The 13307-nt window shown below is 38.4% G+C and overlaps 1 long non-coding RNA gene across 1 annotated transcript in view; it reads left to right on the top strand.

The window, feature by feature from the left end:
• The window catches only part of LOC311615093, a 629078-nt gene that overhangs the window by 579617 nt on the left and 36154 nt on the right, over window positions 1-13307 (top strand). The gene's annotated exons all lie outside the window — the stretch shown is intronic.

Raw genomic sequence — 13307 nt, 5'->3', positions numbered from 1 at the left:
GGAAACAAATGTTTAGACTCCTGAGAGGAAGCCAGAAATCTGGAATGTTTAATTTGGTTCTTGGCTACTCCTGGTTCTTATGTCACCAAAGAAATATTCTGGCTGAGCACTCGTATTCATTTCCAGACCACATCATTTTATGAAGTTAGATTCTTTGGAGAATTTCACAGTACATCTCAAGGTGCATTTTTATGGTCTAATTGCCATATGTTATATATTTGAAATTTAAACTTTTGGAGTGTATGAAGGTCCTGCCAATATAAAAGCTTTCTATATATTATGCAACAGCACAAAAACTAAAGCCTCTCCAAAGCATCTGCCTTATAATGCTGAATCAGGCTCTCAGCAGAGAAAAGAACAGTTGCCCTCTGGGTTTAACCCTGACATGGCTTACAATTGGGACCAACTCTAGACATAGGCAGAATAAGCATCACTTCTTTAGTGAGATTTGAGGGGACCTAAATGATCAGTCTGGTTCAGTATCTGACTTAGTCCTTTGGGCTCTCAAATGTCTCCTTCTCAATAAGACCTACATCATGGCTATATTATTTAGAACTAAAGGTCCCAATGGGGTCCCTCAGCCTGGCCTGCACCTTGACATCCTCCAAGGGGTCCTGGATTGTGAGAGGGTGCAAGCCAGGCCGAGGGACCCCACCAGTGCATGATGGGGCCAAGGAGGGATGGGAAAGGTTAGCCAGCCAGGGAGGGACTGCAGAAGGGCTCCAGGGCATGTCTGGCTCTTCTCTCCCAGTCCCGATGGGCCGGACCCCAGCAGCAAGCTAACCTATGAGTTGGAGCATCTGGCCCCTGCTGGTCAGTGCACATCATAGCAACTGGTTGACTGATCCATTGTCTTCCCCTGATGGTCAGTGCAGGTCATAGCGAGTGGTTGAGCAGCCTTAGCATATCATTAGCATATTACACTTTCATTGGTTGAACAGACAACTGGTCAACAGGACACTTAGCACATTAGGCTTTTATTATACAGGCAGTCCTTGGTTTATGTCAGACTCGATGTACATTGTTTTGTGGTTACATCGCCATCGCCCATTTATTTATTTTAAAAAAAAGGTTCCATCATTTTGATGTATGTACATATGTGCTTTATGTTTTTTTTTAATTATTATTTATTTACCACAAGAAAAGGTCAGGGATTGTTATCTTTCTTTTAAATATTTTTTACCATTTCACTTCATTACTACTGTGTATGTGCTCCATGTAAGTGATGTAGGTGCGTATGTAGGTAGGTTCTGACTTACCATGAAAATCACATTATATGGTGCCATAGGAATGGATCTCTGGTGTAACCCGAGGACCTACTGTATAAGATTGCAAACTATACCAACCCCACCATCACCACCATCATCACCACATAACACACCATCTCTCTATTTTTTATTTTTTCTATATTTCTGAGAATTTTATTTCCCCCTTTTTAAAATTAATTTTATTGGGATGACATTGGTTAATATGATCATATAGTTTCAGGTGTGAGTTTCTATGTTACAAGAAATGTATAAGTCAAATGTTATTGTGTCACCATATATTAGTACCTCCTTCTCCCCACTATGTTTTTCAAAGCATGTATTTCCTAGTTAATGAGTTGGTTATTTTATCATTCATTGCCCATTTCCGTCTTCTTGATTGTAAGCTCTAACAACCGGCATTTTTGTCTATTTTGTTCACTGATAACGCCCAGATACCTAAAACAGTAACTGAGGCACATTAAATGCTTAATAAATATATCCTAAATATATGAATTAGTTGGAGAAGAGAATCTTGGCATCTAAATCAAATCCTGCTGCAAATGAAGCTCTTCAATATGATGGTCCCTTTAGTTCAGCTCCTCCTTAGCTGAAGACCTGTCAACTGAAGAGACAGTTATCTGTGTCACACACCTATATATAATGGATCGGAATATTTCTCCGAAACCTCAATCTTGGCTAATTGATAAAATTTTCCTTCAAGGAAAGAGAGAGAAAGACAATCTCGGTGAAGAAAACAAATTGAACAGAAGCATGGACGCAACTGCAAGCACCAGGATCAGGACCCAGGTGGGGAAGGTTCTTTAAGTGTTGGGCCATCCTTATTGTAGCAACGCTTTCTCAGGTTTTGACGTGCTGGTTTTTATTTTTCTCAGAAAAAAGACATCACAGATATGTTTTGTTGGACATGATAGTACTATTTGGTATGACATTATCCCATGAGAAGTGATCCTGAAGGGAGATGACAGGATGAGCTGCAGTGCCTTAAAGTAAATTGTGTAGTAAATTGTTGAAATTCAAATTTAACAAGTACCATATGATTTCTCACAGAAAGTTTTTTCCAGGATTACCGGTACAAGACAAAGTCCAGGCAAATACTGCAGAGCTACTTGATAAAGACAGCAGCAGAGTACCTGAAAAGACAGATTCCTGGTGAGAATCTTCCTTCTCCCTATTTGAGAAGCACCAATAGTTGTGGTTATAAACAGAAATGAAGAAGGTGAAGCTCTCAAGCAACCATGAGTCAACAAATGCGATTGCAATTGCAAGTTCAACACTGAAAAAAAAATATCAGAATGGACACATAGGAGGCTTTATTTCAATAGATTAGCTCGAGATGTGCAAGATGTTCTCAAAAAGACCAAAGAACTGCCAAAATGGTATTGCTCAGGGGTTGTTGACCTATGAACCAGGAGGTCACAGATTTGATTTCCAGTCAAGGCACAGGGTTGCAGGATTAACCTCCAGAAGGGGACGTGCAGAAGGCAGCCAATCAATGATCCTCTCTCATCATTGATGTTTCTATCTCTCCTTTCCTCCCTGAAATCTTTTTTTAAAAAATATATTTTACTGATTTTCTTACAGAGAGGAAGGGAGAGAGATAGAGAGCTAGAAACATTGATGAGAGAGAAACATCGATCAGCTGCCTCCTGCACCCCCCACCCCCACTGGGGATGTGCCCGCAACCAAGTTACATGCCCTTGACCGGGATCGAACCTGGGACCTTTCAGTCTGCAGACCGACGCTCTATGCACTGACCCAAACCGGTTTCGGCCCTCCCTGAAATCTGTAAAAATATTTTTTACAAAAAGAGAGCTCAAAACTGAGTTTGTATTTGGAATGTAACACATTTTTTAAAATGATAGGAAAGTCATAAATACATAAATATTTTGCAAGAGCAATAAATTCTCTCACTCCTATTTATTTACATTTAATCTTAACGACACCATGAGAAAACAAATAACCAAGTTCACACAAATATAAATATCGAGGCATCTTTTCCTAATCTCCTCATGATAGCCCTAAGATAGAATAAAGCTGTAAACATCATTCATTGATGTTAGCAGCAACCATTCTAGAATAAATATATTTCTGTTTTAATGGTCACATTTGAGAAGGACTTCATCTCCTACCCTCTTTCACTAAGTGTGTTCCTTTAACATTCCAAGCCCAGTCTACCACTCAGGACCTTTGCACATGCTATTTCCTTTGAGTAGAACACTCTATCCAGACATCTGTATAACCGACTTCCTCAGCTCCTCAGGTCTTACATTCATCTCTCTGATTAGAGGCTTTCTTGAGTCAGTCAATAATTCAAAACTGCTCCTGCTCCCTGCAAAGTCCCTTTCTCTCTCGGCCTGCTTTATTTCCTCCAAATATCTGATACCACCTGGCAGACTATGTATTTCTGTTTATTTCTCATATTTCTCTATCCACTAAAATGTAAGCTCTATAAGGGATTTTTTTTATTGTTTCTTAGTGCTGGATTTCTAGTTCTTGAAGTACATTCTTACACATAATAGGTGTTCAATAAATATTTCTTGAACAATTGAAAGAAATGAAAACAAAATTAAAATCTTTCAGTACATATCTCTACTTTGGAATACAACTGCAACAGTCTGTTCAGTGGTCAGAAAATAAATTCCTGAATTTTGAAAGACTTTCCAAAAAGTAAATACTAAAATTAGAAATGTTGCCGAAACCGGTTTGGCTCAGTGGTAGAGCGTCGGTCTGCGGACTGAAAGGCCCCGGGTTCGATTCCGGCCAAGGGCATGTACATTGGTTGCGGGCACATCCCCGGTAGGGGTGTGCAGGAGGCAGCTAGCTGGTTGATGTTTCTCTCTCATCGACGTTTCTAGCTCTCTATCTCTCTCCCTTCCTCTCTGTAAAAAATCAATAAAATATATTTTAAAAAAAAAGAAAAAAGAAAGAAATGTTTTTTGTTGCTTTCTGATTCCTAACCAGAAAATCAGCCAGCCATGGTATCTCAGATTCAATCCCCATGTCTTCTAATTGAACTTTTACTATATTTACTTTATAATTTTAAAGATCACTCATGAAGAAAGAGTGTAAAGATAGTAATAAGCTGATTACCAGACCATCCGTTCTATTAATTAGCTAATATCACATATCTCATCTATTATTACTTTACTGAGAGATTTATTAAATTCCAAATGATTATAACTTGCTCTGAATCATATTTCACTCTCAGGATTATAAATCTATGCAACAAACATAGTGTATGAAGCCAAGCACATATTCAAGGAAGCATGATGTAATGGAAAGAATTTTTAAGTCAGGCATGCTTGAATTTGAATCCTGGCTCAGTCATTTAAGAGCTGTTTGGCTTTGGGAAAGTGATTTAATTATTTGAATCTCAGTCCCTCATGTATTAAATGGAGGTACTATCACCTCCCTCATCAGGATATTTTGGGAGTAAACCATGCAGTAAATGCTCAACACCCAAATATTAATTATGACTTAAAATGGATGAAATTATGTGCCAATGCAGGAATTTTGCAGCTTAGTGTTCCATAGTAATAATAACTTCTGAGAGATATTTTAAAAAAATGTATTTTTATTAATTTCAGAGAGGAAGGGAAAGAGAGATAGAAACATCAGTGATGAGAATCATTGATTGGTTGCTTCCTGCATGCCTCACACTAGGGATCAAACCCACAACCTGGGCATCTGTCCTGTTGAGTATCAAGCTGTGACCTCCTAGTTCATAGGTTAATACTCAACCACTGAGTTACGCCAGCCGGGCTGGGAGATCTTTCATGAATGGGCTAATGTAGTGTCATTCATTCAACAATTATTTATTGAGTACATACTTTATGCTCAGCATTGTGATACATTTTGATCTCTTACTACAATGTAGTAGAGTAAACTGCTATTAACAAATAGATACAGGCATGTAATGTTCAAATGCAACGTCTTAATTCTTTATGTATTCAGGTCACCAGGTAGCATTCTACTTTCAATGTGTAGTTTCCAATGTTGCTTTGGTTGCTACCATTCCTTCCCATGGGGAAGCAAATAAAGCTTGAAAGTGCATGTGTGGAGATTCTATGGGCAAATCCTGGAATTGACATATGTAACTCTGCTCCCATTCCATTATATAGAACTTAGTCAGATGGTCTAACATAATTGCAAGAGAAGCTGGGAAATATAGTCTAGTTGTATGTACATAAATAAGGGGAGAACAGAGATTGGTAGACAGTTGTCAGTCTGCAGTTGATTTTTGAAAAGACATAAGAAAGACAACAAGGTCAGTACACGTAGGAAATCAACTTATAGAACATATTGACACTCTTGCTATTGGAGAAAATGTTCACAACAAGATCACTGTGTTTACAGATCTCCCAATTTATTATAGTCTCATCTGTACCTTTAGTCAATCAAATTGGAAAACAATCCAAAAATACACTAGGAACTAAGCAATCATAGATACAAGAGTTTCCTAAAATACATAAAATCCTCTTTTGCTGAATGCAGTGGTCAAGCAGATGCCTCCTGTATTATCTATTCTCCTCCCCATACTAAGGTGACCAGATCGCCCCGCTTTTGGTGGGACAGTCCTGATTTCTAACAATTTTTCCCACGTCGTGGCGTTTTAAAAAAGTCCCGATTTTTGGAATGAATCTTTCCAATATTTCCATACACACATCTACCACACTTCACTTTTACTAGCCTGGTTAAAGTATTAGTATTGTCTGGGAATTGAATATTTATAAAGCCTCTTCTGGAGTAGCTGGAAGAATGTGGTTGAAGAGGGAAGCAGATAAGAAAGTGAGAAGTATGTTACTAGATGCACAGAGAACACCTTTATACAGATGGTAGAGCAAATTCCATTAAACTATTAGGATTTCATTCTGGGGCCTAAAAGGCATTCTAGTCTGTAATAGACTTTTAGTAAAATGCAAAACCTATGGGAAGAATAATAATCTTAGATGTGTCCATTAATATCTTAGAAGAAATTGCTAACAAGCTAGGAAACAGCAAAGCCCTACAGAAAGGAAAACTAGGCTAGGCAAGAAGGGGATGAAAGAGAAAAACTAAGTGGGGAGAGAGGCTGAACAAGGAGAATAGAAAGTACCAAAGATAAATGTTTGTCTGCTTCATAAAAAAATTAAAATTTATCTTTATTGTTGAAAATATTACAAAAGACACCCCCCCCTTTTTTGATCTCTTCCACCCCAGTCCAGTCCCTTTCCCATGCCTTCCCTGCACTACTGTCCTTGCATGGCCTATGCATACATACATATAAATTCATTGGTTAATCTTCCCTCCCATCCAGATTCCCTCTAAAATACATCACTCTGTTCTATGTCTCTGAATCTTTTTTGTTCATCAGTTTATTTTGTTCATTAGACTCCACATAAAAGTGAGATCATGTGTTACTTGTCTTTCTCTGACTGGCTTATTTTGGTTAGCCTAACATCCAGGTTCCTCCATGCTGTCTCAAAGAGTAAAAGATCCTTTTTTTTTTTTTTTTTTTTTTTTTTTTTTACAGACACATATTATTTCATTGTGTAAATGTATCACAGTTTTTCAATTCATTCATCTCCTGATGGGTACTTAAATAATGATGCTATGGACATAGGGGTGCAAATAATCTTTCTGATTGTTGTTTCTGTTTTTTAGGATATGTTCTTAGATATACGATTAGTGGGTCAAATGGCAGTTCCATTTTTAAGTTGTTGAGGAAAATCAACATTATTTTCCACAATGGTTGCACCAGTCTGCATTCCCACCAACAGTGTACTAAGGTTCCTTTTTCTCCACATCCTCACCAGCACTTATTGTTTGTTGATTTATTGATGGGAGCTCTTCTGGCAGGTGTGAGGTGATACCTCATTGTCATTTTGATTTGCATCCCTCTGATGATTAGTGATATTGAGAAATTTCCCATATGTTTCTTGGCCATTTGTAAGTCTTCTTTGAAGAAGTGTCTAGTCAGGTCTTCTGCCCATTTTTTTATATTGGGTTGTCTTCTTTTTGTTGAGTTGTATGAGTCCTTCAGATATTTTGGAAATTAAATATCAGATGTATCATTGGCAGATATTTTCTTCCATACAGTGGGCTCCCGCTTGATTTTGATGCTGGTTTCTTGTGCTGTGCAAAAGCTTTTTATTTTGATGTGGTTCCATTTGTTTATTTTTCTTTATTTCTCTTGCCCAAGGCAATATATTAGTGAAAACTCTGCTCCATGAGATGCCTGATATTTTGTTTCCTATGTTTTCTTATAGGATATTTATAGTATCACCACTTACATTTAAGTCTTTATCCCTTTTGAGTCTATTCCTGTGTACACTGTAAGTTGGTGGTCTAGCTTCATTATTTGCATGTACATGACCAATTATCTGAATATCATTTATTTTATTTCTTTTTTAATTTAATAAATCTTTATTGTTCAGATTATTACAATTGTTTCTTCTTTTTCCCCACATAGCTTCCCTCCACTGGGTTCCCACCCCACCCTCTGCCCTTACCTCCCCCACCCCACTGTCCTCATCCATAGGTGTACGATTTTTGTCCAGTCTCTTCCCACACCCCCCATACCCCTTTCCCCTGAGAATTATCAGTTCACTCCCTTTCTATGCCCTGATTCTATTATATTCACAAGTTTATTCTGTTCATTGGATTTTTAATTCACTAGATTTTTAGATTCACTTGTTGATAGATATGTATTTGGTGTTCATAGTTTTTATCTTTATTTTTTCTTCTTCTTCTTCTTCCTCTTCTTAAAGAATACCTTTCAGCGTTTCATATAATATTGTTTTGGTGTTGATGAACTACTTTAGCTTTTTCTAACCTGTGAAGCTCTTTATCTGACCTTCCATTCTGAATAATAGCTTTGCTGGGTAGAGTAATCTTGGTTATAGGTTCTTGCTATACATCACTTTGAATATTTCTTGCCACTCCCTTCTGGCCTGCATAGTTTCTGTTGAGAAATCAGCTGACAATCATATGGGTGGTCCCTTGTAGGTAATTAATTGTTTTTCTCTTGCTGCTTTTAATATTCTCTGTCTTTTGCTCTTGGCATTTTAATTATGATGTGTCTCGGTGTAGTCCTCTTTGGATTCCTTTTGTTTGGGGTTCTCTGTGCTTCCTGGACTTATAAGTCTATTTCTTTCACCAGGTGGGGGAAAGTTTCCAGTCATTATTTCTTCAAATAGGTTTTCAGTATCTTGGTCTCTCTCCTCTTCTGGCACCCCCATAATTCTGATGTTGGTACTTGAAGTTGTCCCAGAGTCTCCTTACATTATATTCATATATTTTTATTCTTTTTTCTTTTTGCTTTTCTGGTTGAGTGTTTTTTGCTTCTTTGTATTTCAAAGAAGTTGAGTTTGCTATTAGATCTCTGTATAATATTTTTTATTTCAGTTAGTGTATGCTTAATTTCTATTGGTCTTTTTTCATATCCTCGAGGGTCTCACTAAATTTATCAGCCTTTTCTAGAAAATTCTTGAAAAACCTTATAATCATGGTTTTGAACTCTATATCCAGTCATTTTCTTTCCTTCACTTCTTTCATTTGTGACTTGTTTCTTTGTCTTTGCATTTTGGCTGCTTCCCTGAGTTTATAGAGTGGCTTCGTTGCTAAGTGTCCACTCAGCCAGCCTTTCTATGGTTCTAGATGATGTTTGTTTTGTCTTTTAGTTGTAGTTTTGAAATTGTTGTTTGAGGCAGCAGTTTAGGTGTTTACCAATGCCTCCATCTTGGTTTCTCTGCCCAATTGTCAATCTTAATCTCTCAAAAGTCTGTTCCTAAAAGGGCTGGAGGCAGAATCAGGAGTACAGACCTCTGGGTCTCCTGTGAGGGGGAGGTGTCAGTCAGATTTCAAGGAAAGTTATCAGTGTTTTCCTCTACCAGAGTTACTCCTCTAAGAGTGTCCCAGAATATTACTCTGTCCTCCACTGAGCAGAGATCCTCTTATGCAGCTGGATACCAGAAGTTTCTATCAACTCTCCTGTGTGGGGGAACCAACAGTCTGGTTCCCTGAATAGTGAGGTGGGCAGCCCCACCCTCCATTCAGTCACTTCTGCTTCTTGAGGCTGTTCAAACCCATAGGCTGGACCTATAGTGCTGTCTCCTCTGAAAAGGTGGGGTGGCAGGCAGGGCTCCTGAAGGTGTGGCATGCTATCTCATCTAGGGTGGGGCTTTTTCTTTTCTTGAGCGATCTTCTTGGGGGGGGGGGACCTAGCACCTCTCAGTTAAAGTGGTTGTTTTGGTTAGGGGAAGTACCACAAAATACAAGACTCAAAGCTGCTATTTTTCCCATCCTCCAATGTTTCCCACCCCAGCCTCTCCTTAGGCACCTCAAGTGCTCACTTCCCTCCCTCCTCCAAAGCCTCTGGTGAGTAAAAAAACTATGGTCTGGATTAAAAAAAAAAAAAAAAGGAAAAAAAATACACCTGAGGCTTTCTCTCTGACTTACTCCAGTCTACCAGCTCTGATCACCTGGGCAGCAAGAAGCCTGCTGCCTCTCATGGCTGGATGTTACCTGGACCACTTGGCTGTGGATCTGGGCCTGGGGGTACAGGCCTTGATTTTCTCAGGAGCGTAACCCTCCTATAGCTGAGAGATCCTTCCTTCCTCTCAGCCTGCTACCCTTGGAAGCTGGATCAGTCCCTCTCACAACCTCGACCTAACCACCAGTCTCCAGGTGTTTTCTGTTCTTCCTTTGAGAAGGCTAAAAAGGGCTAATTCCAATTTAACCCTGATATTTGGAGGCTAGTGTTCTGAATACATGCCAGCAAGCTCAGTGTACATTCTTGATAACCTATAATTAAGTCATTACTTCCTTCCCAAATACTGTTCTTGCAGAACCTGTTACAGAGACCATGGGGCTGTGGACAGTGCACTACCCCAGAGGGAGGGTTATTAATGCTGGCTCCAGGCCAGACTATCAGATATGGCCTGGAGACCCCCAACACCTGGGGGCCTTCTTGCAAGGCCCACGAAAAGGACTGGAAGCATAATCCTTATTTGAGGGACGAAGACCACAGGGAGATATAAAGGAAAGCCCCATGCATGTTCCTTCACTCAGATTTGGAAGGCTGTTCCCTGAGTCCACCAGTGTATCACACAGTGTCCCTCCTCTTCTTTGAAGCATCCTTGGTTTTCTTTGGTCTTCTGCAACACATGATATATCTCTCCTCCTCAGCTAGACCTCAGTTGGTAATTCCAGGTGAATTTTCTCCAGTTTAGTTTTATTTCCAGCCTGGTCCTGGGTGGAGGTGCAAGAAAGATCTGCCTATTTGACCATCATCTTCTCTCCAACGCTACTTCATAAATTTGATTATGTCTAGCTTTAGATCTTTTGGTTCCCTCTTCGTTCTACTTTTCCTGAAGATTCCTAATTCTATATTATACTTAATTTCCTAATCTCTGTTCTTTAATTACTAATCCAGAAAGGGTTAATCTAGCAGATTGGAAAATAAAGAATTAGTATGTAATTTTTGGGCACTGTTAATGTAAACAAACAAACAAAAAACAAACAAAACAAAACCTCATTGAAACCTGTAAAGAATTTTTGTGAATTTATTTGAGCCAAACTGTCAACATATGCCAGGATGCAGAACCTCAACGAATTGAAATAATGCTCCAGATATTGGCAGGTTACATCTGTATTTATATTCAATACATTGCAACCAAAGGAAAGGAATATGGGTGGGTTACATGAAATCCATTGGTGATAGATTAAGGAGGTGGAATAAAGCAAAGTGGTGGGAAACCCCTGGGATTGTATAAAAAGTAAAATGATGGACACATATTTAGGTGGGTGCAGAAACAATTAATGTGATAATGAAGGAATTTGTGGTATCTGTCCTTGCACCCAGGCACATTAGGTTGTGCCCCCACTGGGTCCAGAAAAGAGGGAAGTTACAAGTTACCTAGATATTTCAAAGGGTATGTTATCATAGATGCAAAAGACAGATAGGCTCAGTTAAGGTAAAGGTTGATCTTGTCAGTGAAGATACCGGACTAGGATGTAATTGCCCACCATAACTGCTTTTAGTTAAAGTTTAGTTTCAGATCATCCTTTGTGGTTACTTTAGGTCTCTGAGTTTGCAAGACTGTCATGCAGGCCTCCCCTGAGCTTGTCACATTAGCATGTGGCCCCTTTCATCCACAGCACAGATAGGGGAGATATACAAGAGTAAAAAGCAAAGTTGTAAGCAAGAAAATATAAAATATACACAAATAGGTATAATGGCTCTTTCTCTGTTTCTCACCCTCAGTAACATTCAGGATCAAAATTATATTAGACAGCTGTAACCGGTTTGGCTCAGTGGATACAGTGTAGGCCTGCAAACTGAAAGGTCCCAGGTTCGATTCCGGTCAAGGGCATGTACTTTGGTTGGGGTAACATCCTCAGAAGGAGGTGTGCAGGAGGCAGCTAATCGATGTTTCTCTCTTATCGATCTTTCTAACTCTCTATCCCTCTCCCTTCCTCTCTGTAAAAAAGCAATAAAATTTAAATTTTTTAAATTACATTAGACAATCTTTAGACTAGAAAACTATTAGAAGGCAGTCCAGAGAGTAACTTTAAAACAAAATGCATCTGGGAATATTGGATTATAAATTCTGATTATTAGACAATATAATCTAAACTAAAGGAAGAAGAAATTGGCATTAGATTCTACAAAAGAAGGAACTTGCTTTGAATTAGAAGGGGTGGGGGAATACCATGTCTTGAAATTCCTGAGCATCCTAGAAATATTGAGGATTTGTTTAAAGTTTCATAAATCTATCATTTCATTTAAAAATATTTTTAGGGGAGAGGGGGCTGGGTGGAGGCAGGCAAATAGGGTAAAATGGGAACATCTGTAGTAGTGAGAACAACAAAAAAAGAAAAAAAAACTGTAACAGAATATATATAAAAGTACTTTCAAAATTGTCAAACTTTTATAGTTTAGAAATAACTTGCTTTCCTAGGAATATTTTAGACATCTTTGTTTACACGTCATGATCTAAAAAACTCTAATGAAAACAGACATCTTGTAACCAGTATCTTCTCTACTGTTGTTAAAATACTGCAATACTATATTATTCTTGTAAGGCAGAGATCATGACCATGATTAAATAAATGTTCTTAAGAATCCAGTCTTCTTGAATGTTGTTTATTAGTCTGGAGCCAGCTATTCATGCAGCTCCATGTCCTATTGTTGGCTAATTTTCTCCCTTTGTTCATTATTTTTCTCCCCTAGGGAATTCATTTCTAGCATCTTTTTAAATAATAGTGTTCAGTGGAATTGGATATAAAAATAAAAACAACTTTGACAGGAAAACAAAAAAATTCAACAAGAAATACTTCATTTGTCTTTGTTGGGACCAGTATAATAAATCTTTGGCTTCTAAGACAAAACAAACATTTTATCCAATTAACTCTTGTAAATCTCTAAAAATTTAACTTAATCTGTGAATTGATTTTTAAAAAATATAGTTTTATTGATTTCAGAGAGGAAGGGAGAGGGAGATAGAAACATTAATGATGAGAGAGAATTGTTGTTCAGCTGCCTCCTGCATGCCCCACACTGGGGATCAAACACAAAACCCGGGCAATGTGCCCTGACCGGGAATCAAACCATGACCACCTGGTTCATAGGTAGACACTCAACCATGGAGCCATGCTGGACAGGCTGTGAACTGATATTTTGGATTTGACTGATAAGGTAAATGGCTCAAGTCATTTCATAAAGCATTTCAATGTATAGGTTCTGTAACCCTTTGAGAAAGGTCTTCCTGGAGTTTTAATCCAAGTTTCTTCAGTTGTCACATTATATGTTCTTGCCTATTTTGTTCTCTGTCAATTTATAGCTCTAGGAACAATTGATTGGATTCCTAGTTATCTTTAAGTCAAAGGACATATTTTCTTCTCTTTAATGACTACATGGAACTTGTGTTGTAAATATCACTCCAGTATATTTATCCAGTGATTAAAGTAGGACTAAATGGAGGGCGGGGTGGGGGGGGGGGGAGGGAGAGAAGGCTTCATGCAAAAAAAGAAAAAAAATCAATTGAAATTACAATG

Source organism: Pipistrellus hanaki, assembly GCF_964339955.1.
Source record: "Pipistrellus hanaki genome assembly, chromosome: X".
NCBI classification, from domain to species: Eukaryota; Metazoa; Chordata; class Mammalia; order Chiroptera; family Vespertilionidae; genus Pipistrellus; species Pipistrellus hanaki.
Note: the sequence above shows the minus strand (reverse complement) of the source record. Positions and strands in the feature narration are given on the sequence as shown.